The sequence below is a fragment of the Pristiophorus japonicus genome, chromosome 1 (assembly GCF_044704955.1).
Source record: "Pristiophorus japonicus isolate sPriJap1 chromosome 1, sPriJap1.hap1, whole genome shotgun sequence".
NCBI classification, from domain to species: Eukaryota; Metazoa; Chordata; class Chondrichthyes; family Pristiophoridae; genus Pristiophorus; species Pristiophorus japonicus.
The window spans coordinates 508,316,735-508,334,850 of record NC_091977.1 but is presented as its reverse complement, the minus strand read 5'-3'; positions in this window follow the sequence as shown (position 1 = coordinate 508,334,850).

Genomic DNA, 18,116 nt, shown 5'->3' with positions numbered 1-18,116 from the left:
GGGAAATGCACCCACACCCACCTGTAGAATTGTAGAGTCTCCCTCCTTCCACACTGGATGTTGTTGTTGTTGGTGTTTTCTCCCTCTCTCCAACTCTTTGCAGAATGGTAAAAAGATGTACAAAGTTTTCTGCTTTTTCCTCCTCTCCCTCTGGGTAAAAGTTGGTGGTGAAGCCCCTTCCTTCCTTCTTTTCCTGGGCTGGTCTCAGGGCTCTCCAGGCAGGAGCACAGGTTGATGGCTGCTCTCCTCTCTGCAGCTCAGCTCCTACTGAGCAGGACACGCCTCCACTGCTCCACAATTGGTCCTTGTGCATGAATCCCAAAAAGTTAGTTTGCAGGTGCAGCAGGTAATCAGGAAGGCGAATGGAATGTTGGCCTTCATTGCAAGAGGGATGGAGTACAAAAGCAGGGAGGTCCTGCTGCAACTGTATAGGGTATTGATAAGGCCGCACCTGGAGTACTGCATGCAATTTTGGTCACCTTACTTAAGGAAGGATATACTGGCTTTGGAGGCGATACAGAGATGATTCACTAAGCTGATTCCAGAGATGAGGGGGTTACCTTATGATGATAGATTGAGTAGACTGGGTCTTTACTCGTTGGAGTTCAGAAGGATGAGGGGTGATCTTATAGATACATTTAAAATCATGAAAGGGATAGACAAGATAGAGGCAGAGAGGTTGTTTCCACTGGTAGGGAAGACTAGAACTAGGGGGCACAGCCTCAAAATACGGGGGAGCCAATTTAAAACCGAGTTGAGAAGGAATTTCTTCTCCCAGAGGGTTGTGAATCTGTGGAATTCTCTGCCCAAGGAAGCAGTTGAGGCTAGCTCATTGAATGTATTCAAGTCACAGATAGATAGATTTTTAACCAATAAGGGAATTAAGGGTTACGGGGAGAGGGCGGGTAAGTGGAGCTGAGTCCACGGCCAGATCAGCCATGATCTTATTGAATGGCGGAGCAGGCTCGAGGGGCTAGATGGCCTACTCCTGTTCCTAATTCTTATGTTCTTATGTTCTTATGTTCTTATGTGATTCACTGAGATCATCGAAAATTTTGCGCCACTGCAGCATGGTCCTCCTGACAACATCCCTGCTTTTGTCCTCCTATGCAATGTGCAAGCAGTCTGCGTTGATCTCCTGGCGAGGTCTCTTCTGCCCTTTGGAAGGGAAGAGAACCTCCCTGCGTGCCGTGACTCCTTCCATAACCATATGGACTGAGTAATGGGAGAGCCTGGGTGCAGCCATGTGCCTCTATGCAGTCAGTGCCAGTGTTTGCAGCACCCAAATGCCATAGAACACCAACAGCACAACTGTCAAGCTAAATTTGCACATGGTCCCCTTAAGGAAAACGGCTGACAACGTGTCATCCAATGATGTCATCAGATTCGCTTCCTTCAGTTGGCTGGGAAACGTGCTGGGCGGGCTTAACAAGCCCAATCATGATAACATCATTTTGCAGAGCCAGCAGCAAGGATGGTACCCGCACCTAATCCCAGCCTCACCGGGCCCACAGAGGTAGGGGAAACCTTCAGGTGCAATAACATGCCAGTGTGTCAAAGTCGCTCTGGCAAGATGCAATGAAACAAAGAATTTTGTTGCTGAAATTTCATCAGCGTAAGATTAGGAATGTTCAATGATCTGGCAGCCATTTTGCTAGTTGCCAATGATGGATCAAATCACAAGATACTTACAGATGAGAAAGGCCAGTTAGCCCACCTTAAATCTTCCATCCGGAATACCCCTGCATTGCTGTATCTAATTGTTTCCTACCAAGCGGTATAGAGTAAAATATCCCCCTTAGAGTCTTAATACAGTGCATTATAATGATGTATGATGTGAAGAGTTGACCTAATGTAGGTGAGTTGGAGTTCCTGATTTTGCTCTGCAACTTTGAGAGTGAGGTCCTGAATTTCCTTGATGTCCTAAGCATCATTTTGATACCATTATAGTACTGGATAATAGCACCATTCACTATCAGGGGGAGTAGCATGGAAATTTCCTGGCTATATCCATTTTCATACGACTATTAGTTGTGGCATAATATTGCTGTAGAGGCACAGCCTCTATAAAGATGGCATTATTCATCAGATTACTTGGAGATTCTTTTCTCAACCCCTTTGCATTTGATGCACTCAGGCCATGAGTTACAAGTTCAGTAGCAGCGTGGTTTCTATAGTTTAATGAACCATTGTGCAGAGGCAGCAGAAAGTAGGGTGGTTAGCTCAGATGGTTAGCGTATGCTGCTTATCATGCCAAGGTCCCAGGTTCAATCCCTGTACTGATCAACTACACTGCCTGCTGCTGCTTTGCCCAAAAGGCAGTGCAGATATTTCTCCCTTGTAGTTCTTACTCTGTCTTCTCAACTTTCCCAGGCCAAATGTCTTCCTTCTGTGCTGTAAATTTCTATGATAATCATCATAAAACTCTTGACAGCAGCTCTTTCCAAAGTTCAGTTCTTGGGTCCATCAAGTGATTATCAACCCTTAAAACTTCGACATACTTTGCAATAATTCAATCAATTATACCAAATTTTAAATTTTATTTATTTAATGTCAGAGAGCATTAACAGAAATGTTAAGAACCAATAATTGCAGTGTTGGAGGTGTATTTGTTCAGTTATTATACAAAGGGAAAATTCAAAGAATAACAACTGCAAGCATTAAAGAGTTAATTTGATTTCACAAAACAATAAGATCGAGAAGCAAGTCTTAACAGTCTCCATTTGTTTAATTTCAAGCAATATTATGGTCCTGGGGGATAGTTCAGGTCAGAAATATTAATAATGCATTTAATTTACTGGTTGAATTAGTTCAGTGAAGACGGGTAGTAAATTCTGTAGAATAATCTGGAAATGTGGGAAACCCTTATAAATACAGGCATATATATTTTCATTATCACATGTTACAGCTGCTGCGGTGAAGCATTAGCATATCATAGAGAGAGAAAATATTACCGTATTATTAAATAAACAAATAAAACGACATTCTAACAGGAATGAGAGAGTTGAAAACTCTGTTTTTAGTGGGTCTCTGGTCTGCTAGTTTTAATAAGTCCCAGCGGGGTGGCGTTGCTGGTTAAAGATGAAATCAATGTAATTGTAAGAAAGGACATTAGCCTGGATGATGTGGAATCGGTATGGGTGAAGCTGCGGAATACCAAAGAGCTGAAAACGCTAGTGGGTGTTGTGTATAGACCACCAAATAGTAGTAGTGAGGTTGGGGACAGCATCAAGCAAGAAATAAGGGATGTGTGCTCTAAAGGTACAGCAGTAATCATGGGCGACTTCAATCTACACATTGATTGGGCTAACCTAACTGGTAGCAATGCGGTGGAGGAGGATTTCCTGGAGTGTATTAGGGATGGTTTTCTAGACCAATATGTCGATGAACCAACCAGGGAGCTGGCCATCCTAGACTGGGTGTTGTGTCAAGAGAAGGGACTAATTAGCAATCTTGTTGTGCGAGGCCCCTTGGGGAAAGGTGACCATAATACGGTAGAATTCCTCATTAAGATGGAGAGTGACAAAGTTAATTCGGAAACTAGGGTCCTGAACTTAAGGAAAGGTAACTTTGACGGTATGAGGCGTGAATTGGCTAGAATAGACTGGCAAACGATACTAAAAGGGTTGACGATGGATAAATAATGACAAACATTTAAAGATCACATGGATGAACTTCAGCTGTCTGGAGTAAAAATAAAACTGGGAAGGTGGCTCAACCATGGCTAACAAAGAAAATTAAGGATAGTGTTAAAGCCAAGGAAGAGGCATATAAATTGGCAAGAAAAAGCAACAAACCTGAGGACTGGGAGAAATTTAGAATTCAACAGAGGAAGACTAAGCGTTTAATTAAGAGGGGGAAAAAATAGTACGAGCTGAAGCTTGCAGTGAATATAAAAATTGACTGCAAAAGCTTCTATAAATATGTGAAGAGAAAAAGATTATTAAAGACAAACGTAGGTCCCTTGCAGTTGGATTCAGGTGAAATTATAATGGGGAAGAAAAAAATGGCAGCACTGAGCCCTGCAGCACCCCACTAGACACTGCCTGCCATTCTGAAAAGGACCCGTTTATCCCGACTCTCTGCTTCCTGTCTGCCAGTTCTCTATCCATGTTTGTACATTACCCCCAATACCATGTGCTTTGATTTTGCACACCAATCTCTTCTGTGGGATCTTGTCAAAGGCCTTTTGAAAGTCCAAATACACTACATCCACTGGTTCTCCCTTGTCCACTCTACTAGTTACATCCTCAAAAAATTCCAGAAGATTTGTCAAGCATGATTTCCCTTTCATAAATCCATGCTGACTTGGACCGATCCTGTCACTGCTTTTCAAATGTGCTGCTATTTCATCTTTAATAATTGATTCCAACATTTTCCCCACTACTGATGTCAGGCTAACCAGTCTATAATTACCCGTTTTCTCTCTCCCTCCTTTTTTAAACATTGGTGTTACATTAGCTACCCTCCAGTCAATCGGAACTGATCTAGAGTCGATAGACTGTTGGAAAATGATCACCAATGCATCCACTATTTCTAGGGCCACTTCCTTAAGTACTCTGGGATGCAGACTATCAGGCCCTGGGGATTTATCAGGCTTCAATCCCATAAATTTCCCTAACATAATATCCCGCTTTATAAGGATATGCTTCAGTTCCTCCTTCTCACTCGACCCTCGGTCCCCTAGTATTTCCAGAAGGTTATTTGTGTCTTCCTTCATGAAAACAGAACCAAAGTATTTGTTTAACTGGTCCGCCATTTCTTTGTTCCTTATTATAAATTCACCTGAATCTGATTGCAAGGAATCTTTTTCTCTTCACATATCTACAGAGGTTTTTGCAGTCAGTTTTTATGTTCCCAGCAAGGTTCCTCTCATACTCTATTTGTAAACTTTAGAATTCGACTGATAAATGCAATGACTGCAGTTCCTTTAGGTGTGCATTGTGTCCGTGGATACCAAAGCCTCGTCACAAAAAAAAATGACTTAATATTCACATATATAACATCATTGGCTTCTACTGACTTAACGAGACTCAAAGCTCTAATGCTAAACACTTAAATTATCTAAACTCAGATTTTCAAGTGTTAACAGAATTTTCTACAGGAATTATTTTTTTTCAATACTATACAACGTCATATTAGTAGTGAATAATAAATTAAAACCTCTAATTTGCAGGTTATTTTTCAGCAGAAATAGTGGAATGGCCAAAGTTTAATAAATGCTTTTACCTCTTTGCTATAAGACTACTGAATCTTGGTTTTCTATCATTTCAAGTTCCTTGGAACATAGCAATGCAAAGTACCCCAGAATAGACCGTTAAAATCCATATGGCCAGTCTAAAATGTTCTAAAAAATACACCACTCTAACCACTCCACCCCTCTAGGAGCATAGGGACAGGAATAGACTATTCAGTCCCTCTAGCTTGTACCACCATTCAATTAGATCATGGCTGAACTGTATCTTGACTCTCTCTGCCAAATGCCTATCAGTTCCACCTGGAATTTCTGACTCTATGGGGATGACATTGTTATTTAGCGGTAGCGTAACACATAAGAACATAAGAAATAAGAGCAGGATTAGGCCATTAAGCCTTCGAACCTGCTCCGCCAATCAACAAGATCATGGCGGATCTTCTACCGCAATTCCACCTTCCCGCACTATCCCCATATCCTTTAATTCCCCTCATTCCCAAAAATTTAGCGACCACTATCTTGAATATACTCAACAACTGAGCCTCCACAGCTCTTTGATGATGGGATAGAGAATTCCAAAGATTCACCACCCTCTGAATGAACAGGTGATAACGAATCAGAAGGCTGTTTTACATCCCGCCCATTAAGTCGTTTTTATTTTTAGTGGCTAATCTTTGGTTTCCATGGATGCAATACACACCTAATGGAGCTACAATCATTATCAGTCTAATTCTAAAATTTACAAATGGAGATAATTGTACATTTAATGGTACCTACTGATCATACATTATTCCCATGAACAAGGCCAAAGTGAATGCAATTCAAAACCAAAACAGATCTGAATTTAAACATTTAATTCTAATTAATGAGTTGCAGCACTGTTTTCCCAATTCAAACCATTCTGGGGCCATGTCCAGTTCAGTTTATCAGGTTTTGTTATGTCAGGTGGTCACTCTCATATACTTTAACCATTGACTTTGGGCTGCTGATTTGCTATCAGCCATTTTATGCAACTTCCAATGCCCAGTCTCACCCCCTATCTGTTCTACTCCCTCACAAACTGGTCTGTTCCCTATACACATCACCATCCGTGTGTACTAGTTATACTGAAATTTAAATTGTCTGTTCAATTTTTCTCTTCGAGCCTGAGTCCACCTATTTCCGTTCCACCTGAAGTGCTCTCTTCACTAGCTTATTAATGATTCACATCACATGTAGCCATGACAACAAGAAAGACATTTGTTCTCAAGAAATATATAACGCTACAGCAATGTAATACAAGTTTCATAAAATACCATATACTGGACACCCTGCAGCAACCTTTGCTGCAGCAACATTGTGCAGTACCAGGAAATGGTGGCAGGTGAGATTTTTGCCTGCTATCCAACACTTGCTGTATTCCTGATTTCACTCGCACCACTATGGGAAAGCACCAGTTGAAGACCTGGAGCTTCTGTACAGTATGGGAGGGGAGGTAACAAATATAAAATATTGGAGGGTCAGTCACCTCCAGGGTCACTCTTACACCACATTACCTGTACCAATTCTTGGTCGGCGATACCACAGCTTGCACACTTTGCCCTTTAGTCCACAGAATGAAACACAGTAAGGGGAATTACATACCATCTGTGAATTTACCTGAAACTGTTTCATATTCATGTTAACATTCATCAATCTGCAATAAATTGAAATGTCCAAGCAAGGTCGTTGTTAGTAGATTAGGGTTTCTTTGTAAGGTTTCCTTACCCCAACTGGCACGCAAGGGACATACTGCACAACACTGTGTTACACTTCTGTGAACAAGTGCTCATGGGCAATGTAACAGATCATAAAATTAAATGTTAATTGGCAGCAGATTGGAATTGCGTTCAATTATTATGTAGCCGGCTAAACCTTAATAGTGCATATTGGTAGCCTTTATTCTTCTCCATGTTAGGTTAATTAAGAAGCATAAATTATTGTCATTTCCAAGTGCTCACACGTAATGGACTCCATTAAGTTTATTTATGATGTAAATAAAATATCCCAATGGCACCTTGCCAGTTCTGAAAGGAAATGTTGCCTACAGGAGTGTTGCATGTAACCTGGTCAGGGAACTAAATCCTAGTGAGTTGTTCAAGGTGGGCTCAGGAAATGTCAGAGCCAAGCCTTGAACTGAGTTCCCATACTTGTGGAGGCTCTTTAGCTGCTCGCTCACACTCTCAGATAAGGTACAGGAAAAGTTTGTTGTGCTGTAACTGATCCGCCTCTTGTCTCTGGACTCCTCTCTTTCTCACTACTCTCTTCTACCAATGTTACTGTGGTCAGTACTCCCATTATTTATATCAAGCTGAAAATATGCCCAGACACCAAAACTGTGAAACCCATTTCTGTCTTTTATCTTTCTTTCACCCTGCAATCTTCAACCTTCTAAAACTCAAGCTTGGTATCAGTTGGTCACCACTTCCTGATTTATCTTGACTTCTCTTTTATTCTTTTTTAAAATTGGCAGTCTTACTCTACAGGTGTTGGCCTCAGCTGGGTTCAAAATGTGGACATTAAGGAGCCTTCAGTTGAGGACAAATATGAGCCATCTAAGTTATGGAAATCCAATTTCCTTCATCAACTTGTTTAAGGAAGCTTAAAGATCTTCTGGCATGTCAGTCACTAAAGCAGTATTCAAAATACTGGAAAATGGACCAAAGAAAGGTGGTAATTTTCAGCTTCACCACCTGGGCCGTAACCTGGCCAAGCAGATTGATGTTCATTATTGAACCCATCCGATTTTCATTCCATTGAAATCAATCAAATAAATTTGGCCCCAATTTTAACTCCAGGTAGATTCCCCACTCAGGCCTGAGTTAAAATTACAGTCGGGGCTTAATAATGCCATTGGGTCGCAACATGCATATGTAAAGAAGGACCCTATTGGCTCTGGTTGCCTGTCCTTACTGCCTGTTCAGGAGAGCAGGTTAAAATTGCAGATGTTGTGATCATGGCGGCTTTCGGACAGGGTGATTTTAACTGCCCACCCGCCAGGTTTCTGCTGAACGAGTAAGGTTAAAATCATCCCCGCAGGTGCTAAATTTCCATCCGACACTATAAAAAAACTCTTCTACCTTTATTGTTTTTAAGGCCCTTTGGTTTCATGTATAGGTTCGACCTCCAAAATCCGGAGTTCCGGAATCCAGAATGTTCCAGAATCCGGACACCGGGCCGATCCGTGGCGGCGGCGTCCGAAAACCGGAAAATGTTCCAATATCCGGACTCCCCCCGCCTTGGCGAACCACACTGCTCCCTGGCCCGACTTCGTCACAACTTCGCCCGCTTCAACTTCGCCCGCCCCGAATTCGCAGGGCCCGACCTCATCCCGGCTCCCCTCCCTCCCCTTTACCTCAGCTGCCTGACCCCACCTACCTCAGGCCAGACAAGGAACTTCTCCATGGCCGTGGGGCCCTGCCTGCACACTTCCTCGGCGGCAGGCCCCACCCAATCAGGTCCTCGTCAGGCGGGGCCCCGCTTGAACATCTCCACGGTGGCGGGGCCCCGCCTGACGTCCCGAACAGCTCATCGATGAGCAACCCCCCCCCCCCCGCCTTCTGACGTTCCGAAATCCGGAACTACCCGAACAACCTGGGCTCGGGTGTTTCCAGATTCGTGACATCAGAAAGAATTTCCAAAATCCGGCAAAACGCAAAATCCGGAACGGCCTCGGTCCCCAGGGTTCCCGATTCGGGACGCTGCACCTGTACTTGCAATTTTTCCCTCTCCAATTGAAGTGAAGGAATTTTGGGTATACTTGGAGTTTAAGTTACAAACCAGTATACCACTATATGGTCAGTGTGTTTACTTGTTTAGGGTCTGCGCCAGCTGTTTTGTTGTTGCTGGTCAGTTTATGGTAGTTTTCTAAGTTAGCATGTGTTTCGATTGAAAGCTTGATACAAAAAGATTTCCTGTTGTATTAGTGTGAGATATGCTTGAACAAGGCTGTTGTATTTCATCTACTTTGAATAGTAAGCTACAAGATAGACCACTAGAATAAGTCACCTGAAACAAGGGAAAATACTAATGATAGGACTAGGTGATGGAGTGTGGTAACATGCCAACCACTGATATAGATTGTTGTGGTTTGGTGCTAATTAGGGCTCACACACAGATTAGCACTATTTTGTTCAGATGCTGAAAATAGATCTAATGGTACCTGATTATTAATGGACGGAGCTACTGAGTATCTCAGGCATCACACTATAAAAGGTGATGCTCACTGAGAAGCAGCACATGAGCTACCTTGGTTAATCAAAATATGACATAATCTATCTTTCATTCCAACCTGAGTCAATATTTGCTAAGGTTAGTATTCTGAAGAAAAACTGTTTTTGATAATAATGTAGAATGGGCTCCCCTCCCCACAAAAATGGAATCAATTTAATCTGGCGGCACTTATTGTGTACATTGAGTAATTTTTGTCTTTGCAATTGCTGAAGAGCTCTATAAGAATAGATCTGCTGCATTGCACATTTTCAAGGATATAAAGAGAGCTGAGAGAAAATAATCTGATTTGGCTGACACCTGGCAAAGCTTAGCAGAAGTGATGGATTTTAGTGCACTACAGTGATATTTTCGTATTGATGTAGTGATGGGTTAAAGGTGGTCTATGTCACTGCAGTCAACACAATTGCTGTATATAGTGTCAGAATTCCCGTGGTGGATGCAAATCTTAAATACATAGATCAGAAACCCTGCAAGTCTCTGTTCCTCCATTGAGCACAAACCCAAGGCTTTGTTTACCTTCATAGCTTAATGATCCACAATGCCACAGTGTCCTTCATAAGGTGAGGGTTGGGGTGGGGCGCTGGGGAGGAATGATTTGGGAGAGCAGTGGTGGGGAATCCAAATTAGACACAGTACTCCAAGTGAAATTGCACCAAATCCTAATTGAACTCCTATTACCGCAAGGTTAACAAGAAATCAACTGCAGTGCAAACCCATTACCCGACGTACCTTACATTGTCCTTGATATTATCCTATACAAAGATTAGCATGCAAACCCTTAATGCACTTGTATAAAATTCTTTGGTCCATTATTTTAACAGGGGGTATTAACTCATTTAGTTAAAACAGGTTACCCTCTCCATTAAAAGAATGAAGGATGAAATGTTATATTCAAACGCAAATCTTTATATGATGTGATTTTAATCAAATGCTTTTAACAGTTTTCAAGATTTCTCATGTAAACCACTGATATGATTGAAAGATGTTTTTTAAACCATGTGGTAATAACAATAAAACAACAATCCTCTTAAACCAAAGCACTCAGAGGATTTGGCTTTTGTACCTGTTGTTTGGTCCCAAAATTGATTGGGCTAAGCAGTCTATTTTCTGGGAAATTAATCTGAAACTGTTAATCTCAAATGGAGTTCTATTTATTGTACATGGGATGAACGTACAGTAAACACCATCGAGGTAGGGGAGAATTTTCCACTGCGTTCTTCCAATCTCCCCCTCATAACTATGGTGGAGAGTCAGCGGAAACCCTGGAGCAACAGTGTAAATGGCTATTTCTCTGGCTTTTATGTTGGTCTTCACAAAGGGCCTAACGCCGACGTGAGTAAAGGACGCCTCTTGTTTTTCCTTACACAATATGGCAGATAGCACACCCCCCATTGGAAGTGTGCATGCGTGTCTTGCATGCCATTTTGTGGACTTAGGAGGCCGTGTAGCGCCTGAAAAATGGGCAGACATGACTCAATTTCAAGGCCGTGATTATTATATTAACATGATTATCTTCACCAGGCTAATGAGACAGGACTTTATGTTTCTTAAAGCCTTGCTGGGAATTCCTAAAGGTCACCAAACTCTCTGAGTGATCAGAAATTGCATTTCGTATAATGCTTTCCAACAGCTTGACTATGGCCGACATCTAACCAGTGCGCCTACAATTACCAGGGTCTGATATGTGTCCCCTTTTTAAATAATAAAAGAAAGACAGACTTACATTTATATAGTGCTTTTCACCACCTCAGGATGTCCCAAAGCGCTATACAGCCAATGAAGCACTTTTGAGATGTAGCAATGTCGGAAACGTGGCAGCCAATTCCAATAATGGAGTCACATGAGCCACTACTTAATCCATTGGAACTGCAGACCTCATGTTGTCATGGATCTGATAAAGTTAATTTCTTCAACAAAAATAATTTTGCTACATAAACTGACCAGAACAATTCATTCCCCACTATGTCTCGATCATAAACTATTACTGTACAGAAACAGGCCATTCGGCCCAACTGGTTTGTACCCATTCTTTTCTCACTTTCCTGCTTGGTCTCCATTTGATATTTCTCTACTTCAAGCACCTGTCCGGTTCCCTTTTGAAATAATTTATGGAATCTGCTCCATTAATTCTTTTTGTGATTATCTTAATTTTTTGCTCTCTCGTTACCATCTTGCCAACCAGTGCAAAGAATCTATTACTGTTTGTGTACTATATAAAACATAAATGCATTGTTTGTATGGTGCATTCATGATACAAGAATAGCTGTGCCTGCAAGCAGCTAAAAATACAACAGAATTGGTTACATTGGACTGGATTTTAACCTGGACTGGGTTGGAGTTAGGTCTGAGGTTAAAATTCTCAAATCCCCCAACCCACCTCCAACAGCTTTAACAGTATCTTTCAATGGAAAAAATTAATACAATGTGGGAATGAGTAAATTTGGAGATTCTTATTTAATTGCTGTTAATAAGCAAAAAGAAGCATTAATGCCAGGCATGCACGTTAAGAAAAATTAATGCCAGGAACAATTTTCAGAACTTTGACTGCCGTTAATGTCTGTACAACACTTAATAACTCACAAAGTTCATGCTCCTTAATGCACAATTAGTATGTGCACTAAACCTAACACGCTAAGCAACTTATAACCAAAGATGGGAAAACAATCCTCTGTTCTCTATCTGTGGCAAAATCATTTGTCCGTTTAGAATGGGTAGATTTTAACTTTCATGCTCATCCTGGCTCCACAAAAATAAAATCGTCCGTGTCCACATACCAGTTCAAGGCTGCACCATTCCCACCCGGCGATGATTCAGCTTCACCGATATCGAAACTCTCCGAAGCTTCTGCTGCTTGCATACAATTGAGCTCGCTCTTCCCTGTTGACTGATTAACTGATTAGTGTCAGTTGTGGCTCAGTGGGTAGCACTCTCGTTTCTGGGTCAGAAGGTTGTGGGTTCAAGGCCCATTCCAGGGACTTAAGCACAAAGGAATCTAGGCAGACACTCCAGTGAAGTATTGAGGGAGCACAGCACTGTCAGAGGTGCCGTCTTTCGGATGAGATATTAAACCAAGGCCTGTCTACTCTCTCAGGTGGATGTAAAAAATCCCATGGCACTATTTCAAAGAAGAGTAGGGGAGTTATCCCTAACCAATATTTATCCCTCAATCAACATAACAAAAAAACAGATTATCTGGTCATTATCACAGTGCTGTTTGAGGAAGCTTGCTGTGCGCAAATTGGCTGCCGTGTTTCCCAAATTATAACAGTGACGACACTCCAAAAGTACTTCATTGGCTTTAAAGCACTTTGAGTCATCTGATGGCCGTGAAAAGTGCTGCATAAGTCCAAGTCTTTCTTTTTAACAAAAACTGGATGGACTTAGCCAATGTACATGTGTCACAGTTTGTGCTACTGTCTGCCTCATAAAATTTCAAGCCGCCTGCACATACACAGAGTACATTTACAGATCGTTCACACCTTGACCACAACAGGCTGCATTCGTCTTAATCATTTCTTGCACTCTAGAATCTGGGTGTTAAAAGAAGCCAAGGGGATATAACACACTGCTCCAGCCACACACAGCTATTAAAGGTCAGAGGTACAATAAGCTTTGGCAGTTTCAATTGAGCTCCCAGTGCAAAGGAATCCACAGGAGAAGAAAAAGGTCCTAACTTCAACACCTGACCTTACGGTCTTAGCTCCTTAAGGCGTCTCCTACCCCACTTATGAAATTGAAAGGTCATTTATCAGTGCGGTTTCTTGTTTATGTCCAACAGAGCAAAGGTGCCCGTTTCATGAACTTGAGGTTTGAGACAAAGGGTTATCACAGCAAACAAAGACCCTGAAACACAGAACAGCGTTTCAATTCTTCAATGCTTCAAAGGTCTATAAAAACAAACGTTCAATTTATTGCAACAAGAAAGCAACAAATTCTGTCTCTTTGCACTGCACTTCTGTTACTGCATCGCAAACTAACAGCATGTCGATCTTCTCTTGACCTGCTCATGCCTGAGATTTCAATTGAGAAAGTGCACACAGATGCATTTGACATTTTTTTCTGGGGATGAGCATTGATAGTCTCCAATTGACGGAATACAGAGAACTCCACATGCTCATCTTACCCGGAAAAGAACGTAATCAGTTCTAAATCGAAGGCGCACATTGACTTATAGCTTCCACCCACCCTCAGGCCGAACTGAATAGGTTTTGATACAGAAAGGCTATAATGGAGGCTGTGTACCATGTCCAATGACTGCTGAACAATTTGTCTTTATCACCGATGCCATTTAACCCTAATATGGTGAATGACATTTTCTCAGTCTTAATTCCTTTACTGATTCAGTGGCTTTAAATTCCCAGGCATCCTAATCAAGTCTGGCATATTGACAGTGACAGTGAGTTTTGTAGGAATGATAATTTAAAGCTGTATATGATGAAGTTTTATATTGGGTAAACAATATAGAAACCAAGGCCGATTAAGGGTATACAGTTGAACTGATGGTGACGTTTCATCCTCACCAACCTCCCAAGCTCATTCCATCCACCAGATTTGTCTCCTGCTCCCTCAAACCTATTTCCACAAAATTCTTGATAACCCTAACTTCTGTTCGTTGCCTCCATTTTACCAATATGGTAAATAGTTCCTGCTCCTCAGACATTGTCCCCCTACTTTTCAAAACTGTTGTCATCAAATCCCTCCTCAAAATAATTCACTCTCTACCACTCTACCCTCACCAACTGTGGGCCATCTTCACTCCCCCTTTACTCAGTCAGATCCTTGAATGTGCGGTTGCCTCCCAGACACAGGCATACTTCTTCCTGTTTTGATCTGTCCAATCAGGTTTCCACCATTCCCGCAGCATCAAACTACATCTAAATTAAAGTCATGTACGATATTCTCTGTGATTGTGATTGTGGTGCATTATGTGGAGCCAAGTTGCTGGCTGTGGCTCAGTGGGCAGCACTCTTGCCTATCAGTCAGAAGTTTGTGATCTCAAGTCCCACTCTAGGGACTTTAACTCTAGGCTGACACTCCAGTGCAGTACAGAGAGAGTGTCACATTGTCCGAGGTGACATCTTTGAATCGGGGAAAAGGTGGGGGACTGGGACTAGCTGAATTGCTCTTGCAGAGAGCTGGCACAGGCTCAAAGTGCCAAATGGCCTCCTACTGTGCTGTAATGATTCTATTCCAAGATTCTATCGCTCCTCATCCTCCAACGCTTCTCCTCTGATGTCCAACTCAATGGGACTACCCTCGCTAGGTTCCACTCTTGCCTATCTAATGATAGCAAGAGGATCTCCACCAATGGCTTCACTTCCCATCCCTGCACCATCACCTCTGGAGACTTTCAAGAATCCACCCTTGGTCCCCTCCTCTTCTTTATCTACATGCTGACCCTTGGCAGCATCACGCAGATATGGGGGACAGCTTCCACATGTATGCCAATGACACCCAGCACTAACCTCTCCACCACCTCTCTCAGCCCCTCCACCACCTCACTCAACCCCTCCACTGACTCTGTGTTGTCAGGTTGCTTGTCCAACTCCCAGTCTTCCAAGTATTCCAATTTCCTGCAGTGAAGACTGAAGCGATATTCTTTGAAAGAAAGAAAGGCTTGCATTATATAGCACCTTGCACGACCATCCGACATCACAAAGCACTTTACAGCCAATAAAGTACTTTTTGAAGTGTAGGCACTACTGTAATGTAGGAAACGTGGCAGCCAATTTGTGCACAGCAAGCTCCCACAAACAGCAATGTGATAACGACCAGATAATCTGTTTTTTTTTTGTTATGTTGATTAAGGGATAAATATTGGCCAAGGCACTGAGGATAACTCCCCTGCTGATCTCCGAAAAATGCTAGGGGATTTTTTACGTCCACCTGAGCAAGCGGACGGGACCTCGGTTTAACGTTTCATCCAAAAGGCTGCACCTCCAACAGTGCGGCACTCCCTCAGTGTTGCACTGGAGAGTCAGCCTAGATTTTTGTGCTCAAGTCTCTGGAATGGGACTTAAACCCATAACTTTCTGACTCGGAAGCGAATGCGCTATCAATTGAGCCACAGCTGACACTGTCACAGACTCTATCCGTCTCCTTGGCCACTGTCTCAGATGAACCAGACTGCAACTTTGGTGCCCTGAGCTGAGGGGCTGACTCCATATTCACTCTATCACAAAAAACACATTCTTTCACATGAAATGTTACCTCCCTCCACTCTACCTCAGTCCAGCTGCTGCTGAAGTCCTCGCTCATGCTTTTGTCACCTCCAGCTTGATTCACTCAAATGCTTTACTGGTCTCTCATTTCCACACCCTCTGTCAAATTCAGCTCGTTTAAAACTCAGCCACACCTATCCTATCCCACACCAAGTCCCGATTCCCATCACACACATCCTTTCCGTCCTATATTGGCTCCCGTTCCATCAACACCTCAAATTTAAACAAAAGCAAAATATTGTTGTACTGCATAATTACTGTGTAGCAGGACACCCCATAGTGCAAGATGTGAGAAATTGCTGGAATTTTAAATAAAAACAGGAAGTGCTGGAAATACACAGAAGTTCCCCAAGGTATAAGCTGCCATTGACTGTACGCACATCGCCCTTTTACCAAGGGATTCCATTCGTTGAATATACAGATCGCCATCGACCATGGCAGTAAATGCAAAATGTCCAGGGAGTATCCATGATGCTTTCATCTTGCGTGAGAGCAGTGTCTCACAGCTGTTTGAATGTCAGCCAGAAGGCCAGAGCTGGATGCTGGGGGACAAAGGTTACGGGCTCGCCACCTGACTCATGACCCCCCTCTGCAAACCACAGACAAAAGGTGAGTGTCACTACAATACCAGCCATATAGCCACATCGTCAAGAAGACAATTGGAGCGCTAAAGCAGCGCTTCCGATGCCTGGACCAGGCTGGAGGCTCCCTGCAATGCTCCCCCGAGCAGGTCGCTGAGGTCACTGTGGTGTGCTGCATGCCTCACAACTTAGCCATCATGAGGGAACAGGATTTGCCACTGGGGATTGTAGAACCACCTCAGGAGAGAAGGGGTGGGGAGGAGGAGAAGGAGGAGGAGGAGGAACGCATGCCACCACTCCCAGGATGACGGGGGAGGAGGCCTCGTGGATCTTACACCATTGCAAGAGCCTTGCATCAGCAGCTGATACTTTACCACTTTGCATGAAGGCTGAACGGCACGTTTGGTCATGGACTGCCCACTGTATCCCACCATGTTGACAATTTCCCCGTTATTCTGTGAATGAGACACTGCATAAGTTTGGTTTAGTTGAAAAAATAATTTGAAATGTATTAAACATTTGTACACTTATACTTAAAAGCATCTTTCTTAACTTTAATTAAAAAAATGTAGTATTATATTAAACTTTTAAATTAACATCACTTAAATAACAATAAAGTAAACAACCAACCACAACATCAACACCAAAAGAACAACAAAATAACAACCACAGCAGCAAACAAACTTCACCTTCCCCCACCCCCTCTAATTTAAACCACCACCCCCCTCCCTGCCCCCTCTTGCTCTTGGCATTAGTCTTGCCCGTAACCGCAGGCTTACCCCTCGTCCTGGTGTCTCCAGGCTGTTTTTTATTAGTATTGCAGGAAGGGCGCTGTGCTTGTTGGGGGTCAGATAAAGACGACAATGGAAGCCCTCACGAAGCTGGGGTTGTGGAAGTCCCGGCTTTGGAGTGTTCACCCTGTTGCTCAGCCTGAATACTGACTGGTAAGGTTGGTCTGGGGATTGGAGTGGCATCAATCGAGACCGTAAATTGCTGCTGGACATTGACAGCCTCGGTGTTGTCGCGTGTTGCAGCTACTATCTGCAACATGCCCTCCCTAATCTCTGTCGATAGTACTGCAATGCTTCCCGACATGCCCCCACTAATGTCAGCAGATAATGCAGCGATGCTTCCCGAGATCCCACCCATGGCCTCGAGGAACGATTTGGTCAGCTGGACGCTCTCCCCAGTCATTCCCATCAAATCTACTACTTCCCGTTCAGCCTGCATTCTGGCAGAGTGTTCTTGCCGCCGCAGCCTCCGCACGGATGGCAGAAGGCCTGCTGCTGCCCTGGGTGTGCTTTGCTGCAACCCACTGGGACCCGCGACCTCGGATGTTATGTAACCGGGGAATGCCCCGATCCTGTCCCCTGCCCCCCACTCCGTACTGCTCGCTGCAGATGAAGCCCTTTGTGCATGCGTGTCCTCCTCCACACTCAACAACAACATTCCCTCCCCTGCCCCCCCACCATATCCATTTGTTCCTCCTCCTCCTCCTCCTCCTGTGGAGGTTCGTCAGGATGGCTGAGGTCAGTGTCCTCCAAAGTCGCTTCTGGCAAGCTGGCGGAGTTGTCTCCATTATTGGATGTTTCTGAATTAGCTGCAAAATATAAAAGAACAGATGGCTGATTAGCAGCAGGGAAGGGACACGGTGACATGAATAGGCTCACATAGTGCAGGCTCATTTGAAGGACCACGATGACTGACAGTACATTGCATAAACCGAAGCCTAGCCCACACGGTACTTAACATTGAGCCAACCCAGACTGTGGCTTTTACTGTCACTCTCGAACAAGGGCTCAGCATCTGCATGGGTAGTCGATCTCTGCGACGCACCAATCAGACCTGCCACACGATGAATAGGTGGGA